The sequence below is a fragment of the Taudactylus pleione genome, unplaced genomic scaffold, assembly GCF_031769625.1.
Source record: "Taudactylus pleione unplaced genomic scaffold, aTauple2 ptg000342l, whole genome shotgun sequence".
NCBI classification, from domain to species: Eukaryota; Metazoa; Chordata; class Amphibia; order Anura; family Myobatrachidae; genus Taudactylus; species Taudactylus pleione.
In genome coordinates, this window is record NW_028284743.1 from 3,830,264 (window position 1) to 3,849,151 (window position 18,888).

The following is an 18,888-nucleotide window of genomic DNA, read 5'->3' on the forward strand; positions in this document are numbered from 1 at the left end:
TTTCAATGGTATATATATATACCCTATATATTGTTTTTAAGTAAATTGAATTTTACAGCATACTGGCTTAAAACTATGACAAAGTACCTATTTATCAAGTGAATACCAAAGTGGCTCAATAAGCTAGTGTGCATGTCCTACATTATTGGAGTGGGACAGACATAAATTCTAATCCTATGGAAGGTATGTCTTTTGCATAATGCTTAATGTATCTTCACATATTTAATGCATAGTACCCTTTAAAAGCAGTAAAAGTTTAGTGTTTAAATGGACTTGATCGTACAACCCTATTGATTGTTTTAAGTATGTCCCTCATGAGCGCTTTTTCCCCTTTTTTTGGTAGCTTTAGTTCTTTATATGTGGATTGGTATCCCACAAAAATGACAGCTTGGAGTATTCTATAAAATATAAGTATATTCAAATATTTATACTCATTAGTGTCAGGAATACTACCTGCAATACAATATGGCTTTGCCAAGGTGAAAATAGTTCCTTTTTTATTTGATTTGCTTCTACAGATGTGTCCTTACACATCTTTGCTGCAGTGGCGCTAAAAAGCCCCTCTTGTGCCAGATCACATGAGAAAAATGCACCAGGAGACTGTGCTAATTAAATTGATTTGCGACAATTATATATCTGTGTGCTCCTGAGTCTCTGAATCTATATACGAAGTGCTATGATGTAGAGGCCGCAGTTTTTTCATTCCAAGTTCCGTTGTCCTTCATATACAGACTCAAGTGCACACAGTTATACAAGTTTCGCATATCAAATTAATCAGTCCTAGTCACATGACATTGTGAATAAGGTGCATTTTTGGCAAAAAATAAGGTGCCTAATGCAATCACAGTAGTATGGGACCTGGTGGCTCACTTATGCCAAGGCAAGTAATCCTGCGTGGCATATTGAGGCTTGATTTATGTGGGCACATCTGTCACTTTTAATCAGGCCCTCTGTTGATCTCTCTAGTGTAATGTGCACATTATTACTGGTCTAAAGCTGTGACACCTCTCTGAGGAGTCTATTTATCATCACTTAATATTTACAAAAGCAGGTAAAAAATAAAATTTTCATTTTCAATTGTAAACATTAAGTAATTGGACCAGTCAAAATGTGGGGGCCAAATCATTTATTTGAGTAGTAACAGTGCTGCTCCGATGAGGTTCCGGGCAGTATGGGATTTAGGGGAGCTGTGGGTGTGGGAGGCGGGGTATAGGTGGATAAGGATGAGATTCCAGATGGGGCGGTGGGTTGAACCTTTTAGGGAGCTCCTTTCCATGTGGTTCAGTGACCAGCACATCTCCCCTGCTGGACCTATGGTCTACAGTCTTAGGAATCTCAGGTGGTAAGTAAGTGGGTTTGGTGAGTTTGGTGTGAGCACCCAGGTGGCATCCCGCGTGGATATCTCCTGCTTACCATTCTCTAGCAGAATGGCCCGCTGTCCCCAAACAGAAGTACGTGGACAGAATTCATCAAGCTCCAAAAATATTATATTTTCAGAGCTTGAGTGCAGGAGCATTCAACATCTTTAGATGGTGAATACTCCCGTTACCCAATCATTTGGGATCCCTCTGTACCTGTCCGGCTCCTTCCACTGGAAATTGGGGCTCCTGTGTCTATGCGTGAGCTATTGGAGAATGTTTGTTTTGTATATTTTTGGGCAAAGTCTCTGCTATATGAGACCAAGGGCCTGATTCAGACCCACTCGCGAGCACACAGCGCTCGCAAGGGGGTCGACGGTAACCCACTGCACATGCTAATGCCAGAGCCAGCTCCGGCATGTGCGAGACCCGGCCAGCAACGGGCGCTGCATCGCCATGGGTCTCGCACCAAAGCATGGCAGCTGTCGATGGTGGTTGACAGCTTTCCCCGTTTTGGAGGGTGGTGCTGGGGGGTGGCCAGGCAAGTGGAGGCATTCCTGCAGGAACACCTGCCATTTGTGGGTGGCCCTACTGACATCACTCGTGATGTCAGTAGGTGACTTCCTGCTCTATTAGAACAGGAAGTCCACTGGGGCTTGCGGTACGACGCCCTACCAAAAGGGTCTTGTCGCAAGCCCGATGGTCGCGATGGTCTTGACCATCGCAACCATCACCTGGCCGCTTGCATAAGCTGTGGATGGTCACCCACAGCTATGCAAGCAGCCAGGAGGCCATCTTTAAAAAAAAAAGGGACGCCCTGATTCAGAGCAAGCGCTCTCAAAGAGCGTCCGGCTCTGAATCAGGCCCCAAGTTTCTCGAATTCAGCTCTGTAGGTAGTCTTTGTTAATGTGACACCCTAGTGTGATTAAATAATCACTCCTGGCTTTATTTATCCAATTTAGATCTTGTCTCTGATATACCCAGCCTTCAGTTTTATCTGTAATTATGCAACGTAAGGTGGGACTAAACACTTGTTCCTGACCACTATGTTGCAATACAATAACACATATACATTTAGGACAATACAAATCATTACAACTTCTGCGGGGTGGATCCATGCAATACAAGACAACATAAAACAATAATTTTAACTGTAAACCTGAGACATATAGATACCCAGACCTGACATCTTGGACAGACAGTTGACTGAACCAAATCGCAAGAAATCTATCAGAGTAAAAAAAAAAATGACTCACCCGGGAATTTGGACGATATCTAGTTATCTGGGCAGTACGAAGGTGTCCGTCCTTGGTCCAGTGTAGGGTATCTCACTGGTTAGCTCCAACTGTGGAATCTGGTCTTTGGACCTCACCGAGCCCAAAGAAAGCTCTGTATATGTGTCAGGAGTCAGTGGTTTACGGCCGGCTCGGAGAGAATAAAAACACACAACAAGGGGTGATTTATTATATTTTCTTCAGTGTATAAATTTCAGTTACATTTTATAGCACTCTGGTAGCAGTTGGTAAAAGTCTCTCAACCCCCACCTACTAGATATTCTGCCTAGCAATACGATAAGCAGAAGGCTAGAGTACATCTAGAATTGTTCATGGTTGTGCACAGCCTGGCATTGGAATGTGCACACAGTCCTTATCCTTGAGATTGCTTCTCAGAAATAGCTAGCAAGTAAGTGAGATTCTCTAACCTAAGCATTTCTAGACATTTCTTGTCTCTTGCAAGTCTTGTAGCTGACAGTGAAACAGGTTCATGAATAACATTTAGCACAAAATGGTACAATATGGCTGCCGATATTACAAAATGGCAGCCAAACATACATAACATAATGTTAATTTTATCAACCATGTGCCTCAATAAGCTGGCGCACATATCCTACAAATTTGTATTGGGATAGTCATAGGTTCTAACCCTATGGTAGATATGTTTTTTTGCATATTGCTTTGTGCCTCTTCAGTTAATTAATGAATAGTACCCTTTAAAAGCATTAAAAGTCAAGTGTTTCAATGGAATTGATAGTAAAACCTTATAGATTATTTTTAAGAATATTTTACTTTGCAGCATATTGGCTTAAATCTATGACAAAATACATCTGTGTCCAAAGGAGACCATGTAGCTCAATAAGCTATTGTTCATGTCCTACAGTTTTGGAGGTTATAGTCATAGGTTAAAATCCTATGACATGTATGTTTTATTGCTTTGTGTCTCTTCACTTATGTAATGCATAGTACCCTTTAAAAGCAGTAATAGTCAAGTGTTTCAATGGACTTGATGGTAAAACCCTATAGATTGGTTTTTAAGCATGTTGCATTTTGCAGCGTAATGGCTTAAAACTGTGACAAAGTAACTAGTTGTTAAAAAACATATGGATCAATAGGCTGGTGTGCATATCCTACAGCTTTGGTGTGAGATAGTCATATGTTTTAACATTATGGTTTATAGTTTTTTTGCATATTGCTTTGTGTCTCTTCACCTATTTAATGCATAGTTACCCTTAAAAGCAGTAAAAATCAAGTGTTTCAATTGACTTGAAGTTAAAACACTATAAAAAATGTTTTTAAGTATATTGAATTTTGCAGCATAATGGCTTAAAACTATGACAAAGTACCTATTTGACCAAAGATGACCAAGTGGCACAATGGGCTAGTAGGAGTGTCCTCCCTCTTTGAAGTGGTATAGTCACAGGTTCTAATGCTATGGTAGATATGTTTTTTTTCCATATTACTTTTTGTCTCTTCACTAATTTAATGTATAGTACCCTTTAAAAGCAGTAAAAGTAAAGTGTTTCAATGGACTTGATAGTAAAACCATATAGTTTGTTTTTTAAGCATATTGTATTTTGCAGCATAATGGCTTAAATCCATGACAAAATCCATCTTTATTCAAATGAGATCACATAGCTCAATGGGCTAGTGAACATGTTCTACAGCATTCAAGTAAAATAGTTGTAGGTTCTAATCCAATGGTACTGTAGATATGTTTTTTGCATATTGCTTTGTTTTTTTCTTCACATATTAAATGCATAGTACACTTTAAAGGCATTAACAGTCAACTGTTTCAGATAGCTAAACCAAATAGATTGTATTTTAAGTATATTCAATTTTGCAGCATAATGGCTTAAAACTATGACAAAGTACCCATTTATCCAAGGAAGAACATGTGGCTCAATGGGCTCGTGTGAATGTCCTCCATCTTTGAAGTGGGATAGTCATAGGTTCTAATCCAATGGTAGATATGTTTTTTGCATATTGCTTTGTGTCTTTTCACTTTTTAAATGCCTAGTACCCTTTAAAAGCAGTAAAAGTCAAGTGTTTCAGTGGACTTGATAGTAAATCCCTATAGATTTGTTTTTAAAGTATATTAATTATTGCAGCAAAATGACTTAAATCTATGACAAAGTAACTGTTTATCCAAAGATGACCACGTGGCTCAATGGGCTAATGCCCATGTTCTGTGGCATTGCTGTGGAAAAGGCATAGGTTCTAATCTAATGGAAGATACGTCTATTGCTTAGTGTCTGTTCACTTATTTAATGCATAGTACCCATTAAAAGCAATAAAAGTCAAGTGTTTCATTGGACTTGATAGTATAACCCTATAGATTATTTTTAATTAAATTGAATATTGCAGCATACTGTCTTAAAACTATGACAAAGTACCTATATATTTAGAGAAGACCACTTGGCTCAATAGGATAGTGCTCATGTCCTACAGCTTTGGAGTGGGATAGTCATAAGTTCTACACATATAGAAGAAATGTAACAGTTAGTTAATGCATAGTACCCTTTAAAAGCATTAAAAGTCAAGTGTTTCAATGGACTTGATAGTAAAACCCTATATATTGTATTTAAGTATATTGAGATTTGCAGCATAATGGCTAAAAACTATGACAAAGTACTGTACCTATTTATCCAAAAGAGTTCATGTGGCTGAATGGGCTAGTGCACATGTTCTAAAGTTTTGGAATGGGATTGTAATAGGTTCCAGTCCAATGGTAGATGTGTTTTTTGCATATTGCTTTGTGTGTCTTTACTTATTTAATGCAAGGTACCCTTTAAAAGCATAAAATTTAAGTGTTCCAATGGACTTGATAGTAAAACCCTATAAACCTTAAGTATATTGAATTTTGCAGCATAATGGCTTAAAACTATGACAAAGTACATGTTTTCCCAAAGATGACCACGTTACTCAATGGGCTAGTGCACATCCTACAGCTTTGGAGTGGGACAGTCATAGGTTATAATTCTGTGACAGGAATATTTATTGTTTTGTGTCACTTATTTAATGCATAGTACCCTTTAAAAGCAGTAAAAGTCTAGTGTTTAAATAGACTTGATTGTAAAAACCTATTGATTGTTTTTTAAGTATATTACATTTTGCAGCATAATGGTTTCAATCAATCACAAAATACCTCTTAAACCAGGAGAGATCATGAGGCTCAATGGGCTAGTGCAAATGTTCTTCAGTATTGGAATGGGATAGTCATGGGTTCTAATAAGATGATAGATATGTTTTTTGCATATTGCTTTGTGTCTCTTCACATATTTAATGCAATGTAACCTTTAAAAGCATTATAAATCAAGTGATTCAATGGACTTGATAGTAATACCCGATAAATTGTTTTGAAATATATTGAATTTTGCAGCATAATGGCTTAAAATTATGACAAAGTATCTGTGTATCCAAAGATGACCACATGGCTCAATGGGCTAGTGCACATGTCCTACAGCTTTGCCGTCGGATAGTCATAGGTTATAATCCTATGAAAGATATGTATTTTGCTTCGTGTCTCTTCACTTTTTTAATGCATAGTACCCTTTAAAAGCATTAAAAGTCAAGTGTTTCAATGGACTTGATAGTAAATCCTTATAAATTGTTTTTTAAGTATATTACATTTTGCAGCATAATGGCTTATAACTATGACAAAGTACCTGTTTACCCAAAAATGACCACATGGCTTAATGGGCTTTTGAGCATTTTTTACAGCTTTTGAGTGGGATAGTCATAGGTTCTAATCCTATGGAAGATATGTTTTTAGCATATTCCTTAGATTCTCTTCACTTATGTAATGCATAGTACCCTTTAAAAGCATTAAATGTCAAGTGTTTCAATGGACTTGATAGTAAAACCCTATATATTGTTTTTAAGTAAATTGAATTTTACAGCATACTGGCTTAAAAGTATGACAAAGTACCTATTTATAAAGTGAAGACCAAAGTGGCTCAATAAGCTAGTGTGCATGTCCTACATTATTGGAGTGGGATAGTCATAAATTCTAATCCTATGGAAGGTATGTCTTTTGCATAATGCTTAATGTATCTTCACTTATTTAATGCATAGTACCCTTTAAAAGCAGTAAAAGTTTAGTGTTTAAATGGACTTGATTGTTTTTTAAGTATGTCCCTCATGAGCGCTTTTTCCCCTTTTTTTGGTAGCTTTAGTTCTTTATATGTGGATTGGTATCCCACAAAAAATTACAGCTTGGTGTATTCTATAAAATATAAGTATATTCAAATATTTATACTCATTAGTGTCAGGAATACTACCTACAATACAATATGGCTTTGCCAAGGTGAAAATAGTTCCTTTTTTATTTGATTTGCTTCTACAGATGTGTCCTTACACATCTTTGCTGCAGTGGCGCTAAAAAGCCCCTCTTATACCAGATCACATGAGAAAAATGCACCAGGAGACTGTGCTAATTACATTGATATGCGACAATTATATATCTGTGTGCTCCTGAGTCTCTGAATCTATATACGAAGTGCTATGATGTAGAGGCCGCAGTTTATTCATTTCAATTTCCGTTGTCCTTCATATACAGACTCAAGTGCACACAGTTATACAAGTTTCGCATATCAAATTAATCAGTCCTAGTCACATGACATTGTGAATAAGGTGCATTTTTGGCAAAAAATAAGGTGCCTGATGCGATCACAGTAGTATGGGACCTGGTGGCTCACTTATGCCAGGCAAGCCATCCTTCCTGGCGTATTGAGGCTTGATTTATGTGGGCACATCTGTCACTTTTAATCAGGCTCTCTGTTGATCTCTCTAGTGTAATGTGCACATTATTACTGGTCTAAAGCTGTGACACCTCTCTGAGGAGTCTATTTATCATCACTTCATTTCTAGAAAAGCAGGTAAAAAATTAAATTTTAATTTTCAATTATAAAAATTAAGTAATTGGACCAGACAATATGTGGGGGCCAAATCATTTATTTGAGTAGTAACAGTGCTGCTCCGATGAGGTCCCGAACAATATGGGAGTTAGGGGAGCTGTGGGTGTGGGAGGTGAGGTGTAGGTGGATAAGGATGAGATTCCGGAGGGGTGTAGGTGGATAAGGATGAGATTCCGGATGGGGAGGGGGGTGGACCCTTTCAGGGAGCTCCTTGCCGTGTGGTTCAGTGACCAGTACATCTCCCCTGCTGGACCTATGGTCTACAGTCTTAGGAGTCTCAGGTGGTAAGTAAGTGGGTTCGGTGAGTATGGTGTGAGCACCCTGGTGGCATCCCGCGTGGATATCTCCTGCTTACCATTCTCTAGCAGAATGGCCCGCTGTTCCCAAACAGTAGTACGGGGAACGAGTTCATCAAGCTCCAAAAATATTATATTTTCGGAGCTTGAGTGCAGGAGCATTCAACATCTTTAGATGGTAATACTCCCGTTACCCAATCATTTGGGATCCCTCCGTACCTTTCCAGCTCCTTACACTGGACGTCGGGGCTCCTGTGTCTATGCGTGACAATTAACATCTTGAATAGACCCCTGATACTGTACAGTACCTCTATATGTTTTCACCTTCATTCTGCATGGTAAAAAATATGATCTCTTGTTTTGTAGTTAGGTATCATTTTTCTTCAAGGGAGACACACATCCTGTGATAGAGAATACACCTGGAATTAGTAGGAGCCATGTGAGATGAAGAGAAGATACTATAGAGAACAATACTGTTATACAAGTATATTACAAACAGACATTCTAACTATTCAAAATATAGCTTACATAACAATGAGTTAAAGTATATGTTTCTGCTGAGGCAAAACGGTTTATGGAGCAACGTGGAGGTATCAGCTGGTGAGCATAAATTTGCACAGACAGAGGTAAAGAGTAAGAGCACTGGGTCACCTTGTTTTGCAGAGCAGTACAGAAATGGGCTTTCCCTCTTCTGTGGATTTGATAAAGGCTTAAGAAGGGTGAATTTTTGGAGTTAATCCCTTGGCATGCAATTGGTTGCACTGTTGCACAGCCTTTTCTACTCTCAGTTTTGTACTACTGTAGGTCAGATTTGGTGCTCTGTCAGTCTAGTCCTTTATTTTGAATGGGTCTTATGTACCCCCATGCACTCCCACAGAGAAATACATTTCCATCTGCACTAGGGGCAATGTAATGAACAAACATACATAATTGCCACATGTAATACAAATACAGTCAAGGCAAACTGGTAAAGTTGTATTATTTGTGAACGGAACAAACAGCGAATGATGATGATAAATGTCATCAGTAATAGCAATCTGATTGCAGCTTTATACACTGCTGGGGCATTTACCTTCCCAGAGGGGAGATGCAGCTGATCAATATGGAAGTCAGGGCCAAGAGCTTATCACTATTACAGTTACAGTGTAATTTTGATGTTACTGTGATTAAATTCTATTGGCTGTATTGAGTCCTATTATTATGTCTTATGATGTTCTGTACTTCAGACAGTTCCCCCTTAGTGTCGGGTCCAGAGAAGTTTGTCTGTGAGAAACATTCCTTCTTCCTAATCCCTGCATACTTCATAATTACTGTAACATGCCAGCAAATCCATTGTTGCTCAGAAAACCCTTTGAGTGGGCCTCCAGTGAGTTTGTATTTTTGCAGTATCCCAGCTGAATCTGCAGTTTTGCTTGGTAAGAATATGGTAATAATAAATAACACAGAAAATTGAATACAGTAGATAAGACAAATGCTGCTGCTGTAATGCTGGTGGTGCAAGCTCATGGGACAGTCAGCTCCTGGCTTGAGTCATTTTGCTCTTCATCATTATGTAAAATCCTATATATCCCAGTTTAATTAAATTTTGCATTTGACTAGTTGGAATTGGGTCATCAAATTGAAGATGGTGGTATAACATGTCTAATGGATAGATCTGGGGAGCAAAGGAGAGCTATGGGGGATAATGCAGTTTGGTTAGGACACTGCATGAGTAAGTCCTTGATGGATAAAGGTGCAGTCATTGGTGACCAATCACACTGGTGGAACTAATAAAGTGGGAGCAAACCTGTAGACCAAGCACAGAGGATGAAGAAGGAATTGGATCAGTTAATAGAGTTTAAACACAAATAGTCAGCAGACTTCAGGTTAGAGTACATTTGTGCGAATGTGTAGAACACTGTGATGTAAATTGTTATGTAACTATAAAAAGAAATACACTGATAATGTATGTGGTTGTCCTGATTGCTATCAAGCTTTCTTTGTATAGTGTGGGCTGCAGAGTTCTTAGACTCTGTATAAGAAGGCAGATGTTAGAATGCACTCTGTATTGTATGTTGGACAATTGAATGCTCTCTGTATTGTATAATGGTCTGTAGGATGATCTCTATATTGTATAGGGCTTACTTCTATGGTCCCTATTATATAGTATGTTGGTAACTATAATTGTCTCTATATGTGTTGGTATCTGGATGAAAGATTGACAATGAATAGGTCTATAGTCAATAGGTTGACACCAGATAGTCAACATGCAATAGGTCGACAGGGACAAAAGGTCGACAGGTACAAAAGGTCGACCAACTCTAATTACATCTCTGCCAGCAATGCAATGAATTATAATTAGGAAGTCTACATATTTAGTAGCTGGCCAGTCAATCAGTAAGACACAGTCAATAAAGGGCCCTAATAGCTCCATTACATTCTGGTACTGATATACCTTGGAACACCCCTTTAGATCAACCCTGCAATCTTCCCATTGTACATCATCAGAACACCAAGTTACAAGGAAAGCATTTGATTGCTGTACTAGGGGCCAGATTTACTAAGTAGTGGCTTTTGCAATTCACTGAATCTCAGCAGTTTTGACCTCTACATTTAAAAAAGCAATAATTTTAAATGCAAAACCATGTATATATATTGTAACAAAAAGATGAGCACTATAAAGTAGGTAATATGTGACAAATAAACCATATGAAACCTGTAAGAGTTATACTTGATGCAGTAAAAATTACCTTGCATTGTAGCAATGTTTAAGATCTTTTATGAAATGGTTGAGCCTGAGTGGTGGGAACCAGCTTCCTGCCAAGTTATGTAACCTCATTTGTTGCAAAGTGGGAAGTTGACTCAAAATGGTGCAACAACTCATTTAAAGAACTTATCACATATTGGCTCCACTATATAGACAATTTACTGCTTATATGGGTTGGACCAAAAGAGAAACTAACAGAATTCATCATGTGCATTAATAAAAATTGAATAACATGAACAATAGCAGTATGAATTTAGAGTTTACCACAACAACAATCAATAAAATGGTGATTTATTTGGACTTAGAAATATATACAGTATTAAAGTAGGCAGTATCTAAACAAGAACCCATATAAAGGAGGTTGACTGCAACATCATGTTACTGGCAAACCGTAATCATCACAAAAGATGGATAGCATATATCACAGGTGGCCAATACAGAACGTAACAATCGGCCAATTGCATGCATATTAGCAACTGTGATTCTTGTTGAATCAGGCCCTGAGACCATTCAGATACAGAGTATCTGTACTAAGTACTAAGCTGTCACTTCAGTAAGAGGTGACATTGCAATGGCACAGAGGCCAGTCAGGAAATGGAGTTTATAGGGGTGGATCCCCAGGGATTGGATGCTGTGATCAGCTGGTCTGGGAGCAGCACTCTGAGTGGTGGAGGAGAGTCAGATGACAGAGTCCAACATGGCTGTGCCGATACTATTATTCTGGAGGATACTCTGGTGTGCAGTTTGTATATCATCATGCTGGGGAGGCACGCTGTGAGCAAGTGACTGCAGAGAGCCATCTTCATGCTCAGTGACAGGACACTGAGCAGATGGGCCAGGAGTAGACCTCAGCATCAACTGGGAGCAATATGCAGCATGAGTGGACCTCTGTGCTACCCCTTTCTTGTAGCATGGACCATCAGAGGCAAAAGTCCAGGAACATTCTTCTGGGCCATAGCCCTTCCAGTCGATTAAGTATTGGAGATGTCCATAACAGATTCTAGAGTCCAATCTTTGCCACTTCATATTCAACTTCATGATGAGTGGTTTCAATAAAGAAATATGGAAGGAATTTGGTATCCTCAGGAAGGGAGGTAGCTTCAGTTTAAATGAAACTGGGTTGAAGACCATAGGTGGAATAAAAATGCTTGGAACCAGATAAAGAATGGTATTGATTGTTGTGACAAAATTCCACCCAAGGAAGCAGTACAGCCCAGCTGTCCTGAGAGGAGGATACAAATAAACAAAGGAATTACTCCAGGTCTTGGTTGACTATTTCCGTCTGACCATTGGACTGGGGGTGATATGCAGTGGAGAAATTGAGTTTGACTTGAAGGAAAGAACACAAGGAACACCAAAGCTTGGTGACTAACTGCACTCCCCAACCAGAGATGATTTCCAGAGGTAGTCCATGGAGTCTGAAGATTTCTTGTATGAAATTGAGCCAACTTGGGAGCTGATGGAAGACCAGTAAGAGGTATGAAGTGAGCCATCTTGGTGAACTGGTCAACTACCACTTAGATGGTGTTGAACTTGTTTGAAATCAGAAGATCAGTAATGAATTCCATCAACAGATGTATCCATGGCTGTTGTGGAACAGAGAGAGGATGTAACTGTCAAGCAGGAGATTGTCAGGGAACTTTATGCTGGGCACACTTGTTATAAGAAGCAATAAAGTCTTTGGATGTCTTTTCTGAGAGAGGGCCACCAGTAAGTCCTGGAAATTAACTTGAAGGTCTTTTGTATGCCTGCATGACCTGCGAAGCAAGAAGCATGAGCCCAATGTAGCAGTTTTTTGGGTAATGCGGGCTTGACAAGAGTTTTCCCAACAGGTGGTGAGGATTCTACTGTGATTGCAGAGAAGGCCAGTGGATCAATGATGAGGTAATTATCAGTGGATGTAGTCTCATTTTCTTGCCGACAATGTTCTTCCACATTATTAGCGATATGAGATTATATTGTCAAGATAGGCAACAACATGTTTGTACAACTGATTACGGAAGATCTCAATGACATAGTGCTGGAATACTGTGGGAGCATTGCTGAGACCTAATGGCATAATGAGGTACTCGTAGTGCCGTCGTGGGTGTTAAATGTGGTGTTCCACTTGTCTCCCTCCCAAATTTGTATAAAATTATGTGTTCTTCACAAGTCCAATTTGGTAAAGGTAGTGGCTCCACTGACTCAAAAAGCTGTGTGATTAGAGGGAGAAAATAGCATTTTTTTAATTGTGATGTCATTCAGTCCCCTGTAATTGATGCAGGGACACAGACCTCCATCCTTTTTTTGACAAAAAAGAAACCCGCACCAGCGGGAGAGGTGGAAGGGCAGATGAACCCTTTTTCCAAGTTCTCTTGGATATAGTCATTTATGGCCTTTGTTTCTGGAAGTGATAATGGATAAGTTCACCCTCTGGAAGGAGATTTCCAAGGGATGAATTAAATTGGACAATTCCATTCACGGTGAGGAGGAAGAATATCAGCACCAGCTTTACTGAAAACATCGGTGAATTCTTGATAAGGAGGAGTATCTGAATGAGATGGTACTGCAGAGCATGCTGGAAGCACTTTTTGGAGGCAAGAACTGAAGTAGGAGGGTACCCAATTGGTGATTGTCAGGTTCTCCAGTCAATTTGAGGATTATACAGATGGAGCCAGGGCAAGCCCAGAACTATGGGATGCAATGCCTTGGGTATTACAAGAACATTTTAAAGTTTATAGTGCCAGAGCACCAATCTTGACTCACAGAGGTTGAGTCTGAAGGGTAATGGTATCCCCTAGGATGTGGCTAGACTCTCGGTTGGTAATGTCCATTGCTGGACCAATTCCGATGTGACAATTGGATGCTGCTGAGTCCAACATCGCTGCACCCATACTGTTGTTCTGGAGGGAACTCTGGCATGAAGTTTGTATACCATCATACTGGGGAGTCACACTCTGAGCAAGTGATTGCTGAGAGCCATCTCCATGCTCAGTGACAGGACACTGAGCAGACTGGGCAGGAATAAACCTCAGCACCAGCCAGGAGTGATGTGCAGCTTGAGCGGCCATCTGTGCTTAACAGGAGTGATGCACAGCATGAGCGGACATCAGCTCTAGCCTGGACAGGCACCAGAGAGGTAAAAAGGTGGTTTTAAGTGTTCAGAGCATGACAAAAATAAAGAAATAAAGACAGTCTTCATCACCTAGTACAACAGCAATAACAAAATAGAAACAATTATACACATGCGTTGGCATGTACTGAACTTAGATGCAGAATTAAAGTCCATCATACCTAAAAAAAAAAGAATAATATATAACAAAGCTAAAAATCTAAAGCAAGAACTAACTGCAAGCACATCCCAATACAAACAAAAATGCGAAAAAACGGGATAAATTGTTTTCCATTACTGTTAGGACTGTAAGGGCTGCAAAAAACAAAGAGAATTATCCAACAACACCAACTACTGATTTAAAAGACCCCTATCCTGTAACACAAAGAAAACAATCTATATCTTGAAATGTCAATGTGGATACAAGTATATAGTAAAAATAAAAAGAAAACTGAAAACTAGTATATAACATTTACAGGTACACTTCAAAGCAAATGAACAATGAACCTCACAGTTAAAAATATTAAGAGCAAAAGGACCAAATTATAATGTCCAAATTGGGAGTATAATGGTTAAAACTCCAACCCTCTGGGTGTTACCTTCTGAGGAAACCGCCATAGGGAATGGCAGAGAAACATGTTAAGGTCCTGCTACTAAAAGGTCCAGTTTCTCCTAGTAAGGGAACTTCCTGTGACACTGTGGAAAAGGCTACCCTCACCTTAATAGTGTGAGCGCACTCCTACCCTGACAAGCAGACATTTACAAGACTGAAAATCCACCAGCATTAGCGGACTGAGCAGCAATTAGCTTATGGGTGCAGTTTCTACCTACAGTATACTGGTGGTTGAGCAGGTGCAGCAGCTGATGCCTATGCTCTGAATGGACAATTGGCACACTGTACAAATAATTATAAGAACAAGAGTGTGCTTAATATCTTCCTCCAGTGGTGTAACGACTGCCCCTGCAGCCCCCACGGTGGCTTGGAGGCGCCGGGTAGCTTGGGGGCGCTGGGGGCAGTGGTTACGCCACTGCAACTGTGAGCGTTGTCCTCTGAAATGATCGGAGGCTAAGGAAGCCTCCGATCACTTCAGAGGCCAGCGTTCCCAGTAATGCATTGCAGTGAGGAACCTGAGCGGCCGTGTCTGCTGGATCAATTGATCCAGTCAGCGCGGGAGCCGGGAGAGACAGCCCAGAGACGGCTGCAGCCTGCACTGAGTCAGGTAAGTAGGGGGGAACAACTACAGGGGGCACCCTAATTGAAGGGGCACAACTACAGGGGCAGTGGGCACTACTTGAAGGGGCACAACTACTGAGGCACTACTTGAAGGGGCACTAATCGAAGGGGCACAACTACAAGGGGCAATACTTTAAGGGACACAGCTACAGGCGGCACTGTATAATGGGAACAACTACAGGGGGCACTACTTTAGGGGTACAACTACAGGGACACTACTTGAAGGGGCACAGTTACAGGGGCACTCCTTGAAAGGGCAGAATTACAGGGGCCACTACTTGAAGGGGCACAATTACAGGGGGCACTACTTGAAGGGGCACAACTCCAGGGGCCAGGGGCACTACTTGAAGGGGCACAACTACAGGGGCACAGCTACAGAGGGCACTGCCTATGGGCAAAACTACAGGGGGCCCTGGATAATGGGTACTACTACAGGGGGTATTGCATAAGGGGCACTATTACAGGGGGCATTGCATATGAGGCACAATTACAGGGGGCACTACTTGAAGGAGCACAGCTACAGGGGCACTACTTGAAGGGTCACAACTACAGGGGCAATACTTTAAGGGGCACAGTTACGGGGCCACTGCATATGGGCACAGATACAGGGGGCACTACTTTAAGGTGCAACACTACAGGGGGCCCTGGATAATGGGTACTATTACAGGGGGCAAAGCATATGTTCCCAATAATCTGGTTCTACATGGACATAAAAACTGTGCAACCTGTCTTGAGCTGAGGTGACAGACTGGCAGGAGCAGAGAGGAGGGTTGATGAAGTAGATCTGTCAGGGTGGGATGTAATGGGCATTATTGTGTGGCATAAAGTGTAATGGGCATTACTGTGTGCACAATGTGCTATTAGGGGCATTACTGTGTGGCATTATGTGTTATAAGGGGAATAATGTATAAGGGGCATTACTGTGTGGCATAATGTGTTATGTGGCATATTGTGAAATAGAGGCATTACGGCATGGCATAATTTGTTATAAGGGCATTACTGTGTGGCATGTGTGAGGTGCATTGCTGTGTGGCATAATGTGTTGTAAAGGGTATTATGGTGTGGCATAATGTGTTATTGGGGCATTCCAGTGTGGCATAATGTGTTATAAGTGGCACATAACTGTATCATGAACATAAAACCGCACACCTTAAACGTCGTCTTTGGGTGTGTTTGTTTTTTGGGCGGGGGGGGGTGCCTGAAACTCTTTTGGCATGGGGGAGCAAAAGTTATAGTTATGCCACTGTCTTCCTCACCACTGTTGTACTGTTTGTCTCTTAATCCCCATATGGAGTTTTTTCTTAAGTTAAAAGCAACATTGACATTTACTATTGCTCTGCACATCGTTTTTTTTTAGCTAATTCTAATAAGCCTTTTTTGATTAATACCAGGATTCCTCCAGGATTAAGTGGTTTCACACAGAGGCTTGGAGTATTATATTTTTAAGTGTGAGGTTCATTGTTCATTTGCTTTGGAGTCCACCTGCATATTGTAAATACTTTTTATGAGATTTCTATGAAATGCTATTATTTTTGCATGTTATTCTATAATTTAATAAATGATCAATGTATTTATCTATCAATAAATGTGTGTGTGTGTGTCAGTCAGTTATTGCGCTCTTTAGGAGGTTCTTAGTACCCATTTTTGTTTATTTGTTTGAGCAGTTCATATATGAGCAGCATATACTGTATAAGACACAGTTGGCTCCTAGTTTTTAAACCTATTGTATCTGATAATTTTTCTTTTTACAATCATTTTACCCAATTCACCTCATTACATACACTACAAATTTAAACTACAAATACATTATAACCACAGCTTTGAAAACCTTATGATTCTTTATGTTTTTATTATAATAACCTGTTATAAGCCATTTTTATACAAACAAAGTTTTTCTACATAACAATAAAGTTTTGCAAAAACACCAGAGCCTTAGAATAAAAGGACTGCACAATGCCCCTGCCAGCATCCATTACAAAATACACAGATGTACAAAACACGTTGGAAGCTGTGTAACTAGTGCTACGGATCCACCAACTCCCCGCATCAAAATTACCAGGCCACTTCCGGTTCCTGGTATACCATGGAACAATTTGTCTGGAGCTGAGAGCAGGGAGATGGACCTACCTGCTCAAGAAGAAGCCACAGAGAACCAGAGGTAAGCATTATGATACTTATGGGGCTAGCTAGGCTGACCAAGCCTACATCACCTCTTCTCGTATATACCCCATTGCCATTCACCTAGGCTCAATCAGATCTTTATATATATTTTATGTTGCAATCAAGTGTTACATTATAACTCTTATGATTTTTTTGTCACATAATATATTACATACATTATAGCTCTCATCATTTTGCTAAAATGTTTACTTTGTAGCCTTGACTAGAGCTGCTGCACATATCTTAGCTCAGGTCTTCAGTTCTTTTATTCAAAATAATGTGTATTTAACTTTCTGGAGATTGGACCTGTTAGCTAATGCCATCTTTAAATACTGTACTTTTGCATTGTACATGACAGGTTTTTATAGAACTTTCAAGTTTTCTGTTTGGCAATAAAAAAGTGTCATTATTTTTTAGATACTTGTGCTCCATAACAGCAATGTTTTCAAGAGGTATTATGAGACTATTTAATACGGCTGTGACCCTTATTAGTACCTCCATCTGTCAAACATGATTTGATAAGCTCAGTCTAAACTCAACCTTTGACCTCAAAAAATAATTAACTACTTAGATATTCAGCAGATAAAAGAGAATCTACATATATTTGCCCTTGGCATAAACTTCAAAGAAATTGTTGAGGTTTTAGAAAACAAAGTCACTTGTGCTTTTAAAACACACTTAAATTGCCTTAATCTGTCATTAAATTATGACTAATTAATTCAACCTACCATTTATTTAGATTACAAATATTTAGAAAGTATTTAAGTACAAATAAATAATCTTTAAAATAGTATATATTATTGTTACTTTTTATGCTGCAAATATCAGACTTACCAAACATTTACCATCCCTGTAGTATATATAGACTGCAAAAGTTCGGCACTCAGTGAAAGCAGCAAGGTGCGGGGTGCCGTCCTAAATGAAAACTATAGACACGATGTTACTCCTAAGGGCGGTATGGCAACCCCCAGGGGAAGGAAACAAAACACAGGAGGCACTCCCTTGTAGAAAATAGAAAGAAAAATGTATATACTTATAACATGATGCAAAAGTGGTACAGCAATATGTCAACGTTTCAAGGTCCGCAGACCTTTTCGTCAGGACTGTACATCTAGTAACAAAAATATATAAATATATATATATATATATATATATATATATATATATATAGATTAGTTATAGGTACCATGTGTGGCTCTTCACTATTTTCACTTGCAAAAGCAGCCCCCTTATGTTTCTAGGGGGTTGCTTTTTAGCCGAATTTACCAAGCTCCAGAATGCAAAGCTTTTCAGAGCTTGGCCTCGGTAGCCCTTTGCAGTTATCTTGTGCCCAACAGTACTATCCGGACTATCTGGAGCGGCACGTATACTCATTCTGCTCTTTCTCTGGAAAAACCCAGCATTGATCACCCACATGTCCAGCCTGACCACCCATAGCAATATCGCGATCTGCTCAACACTAGCTGGAGCAGAAACAAGTGGCTATCTCCTCACTATCAGTGAGTGGAGGAAGGCTACATCACGCTGCAAATCGAGTACCCAGGCTGCTGTGAAATACACTGGCAGGAGGTGTGGGAGCTGGAGAGTGCTCTACCATCTACAGTGAAACAGAAGCAGGACAAAGTCAGTAAAGATCAGGGCTTGGACGCCAGGACAGAATACCTGATTCACCTTTATAAGGTACTGACATTTCATTATCTATGCTATATGAACTGTGATATCCCCCTTACATCTTTTACATTCCGGATGACTAATCATATATATATATATATATATATATATATATATAAATATATATATATATATATTG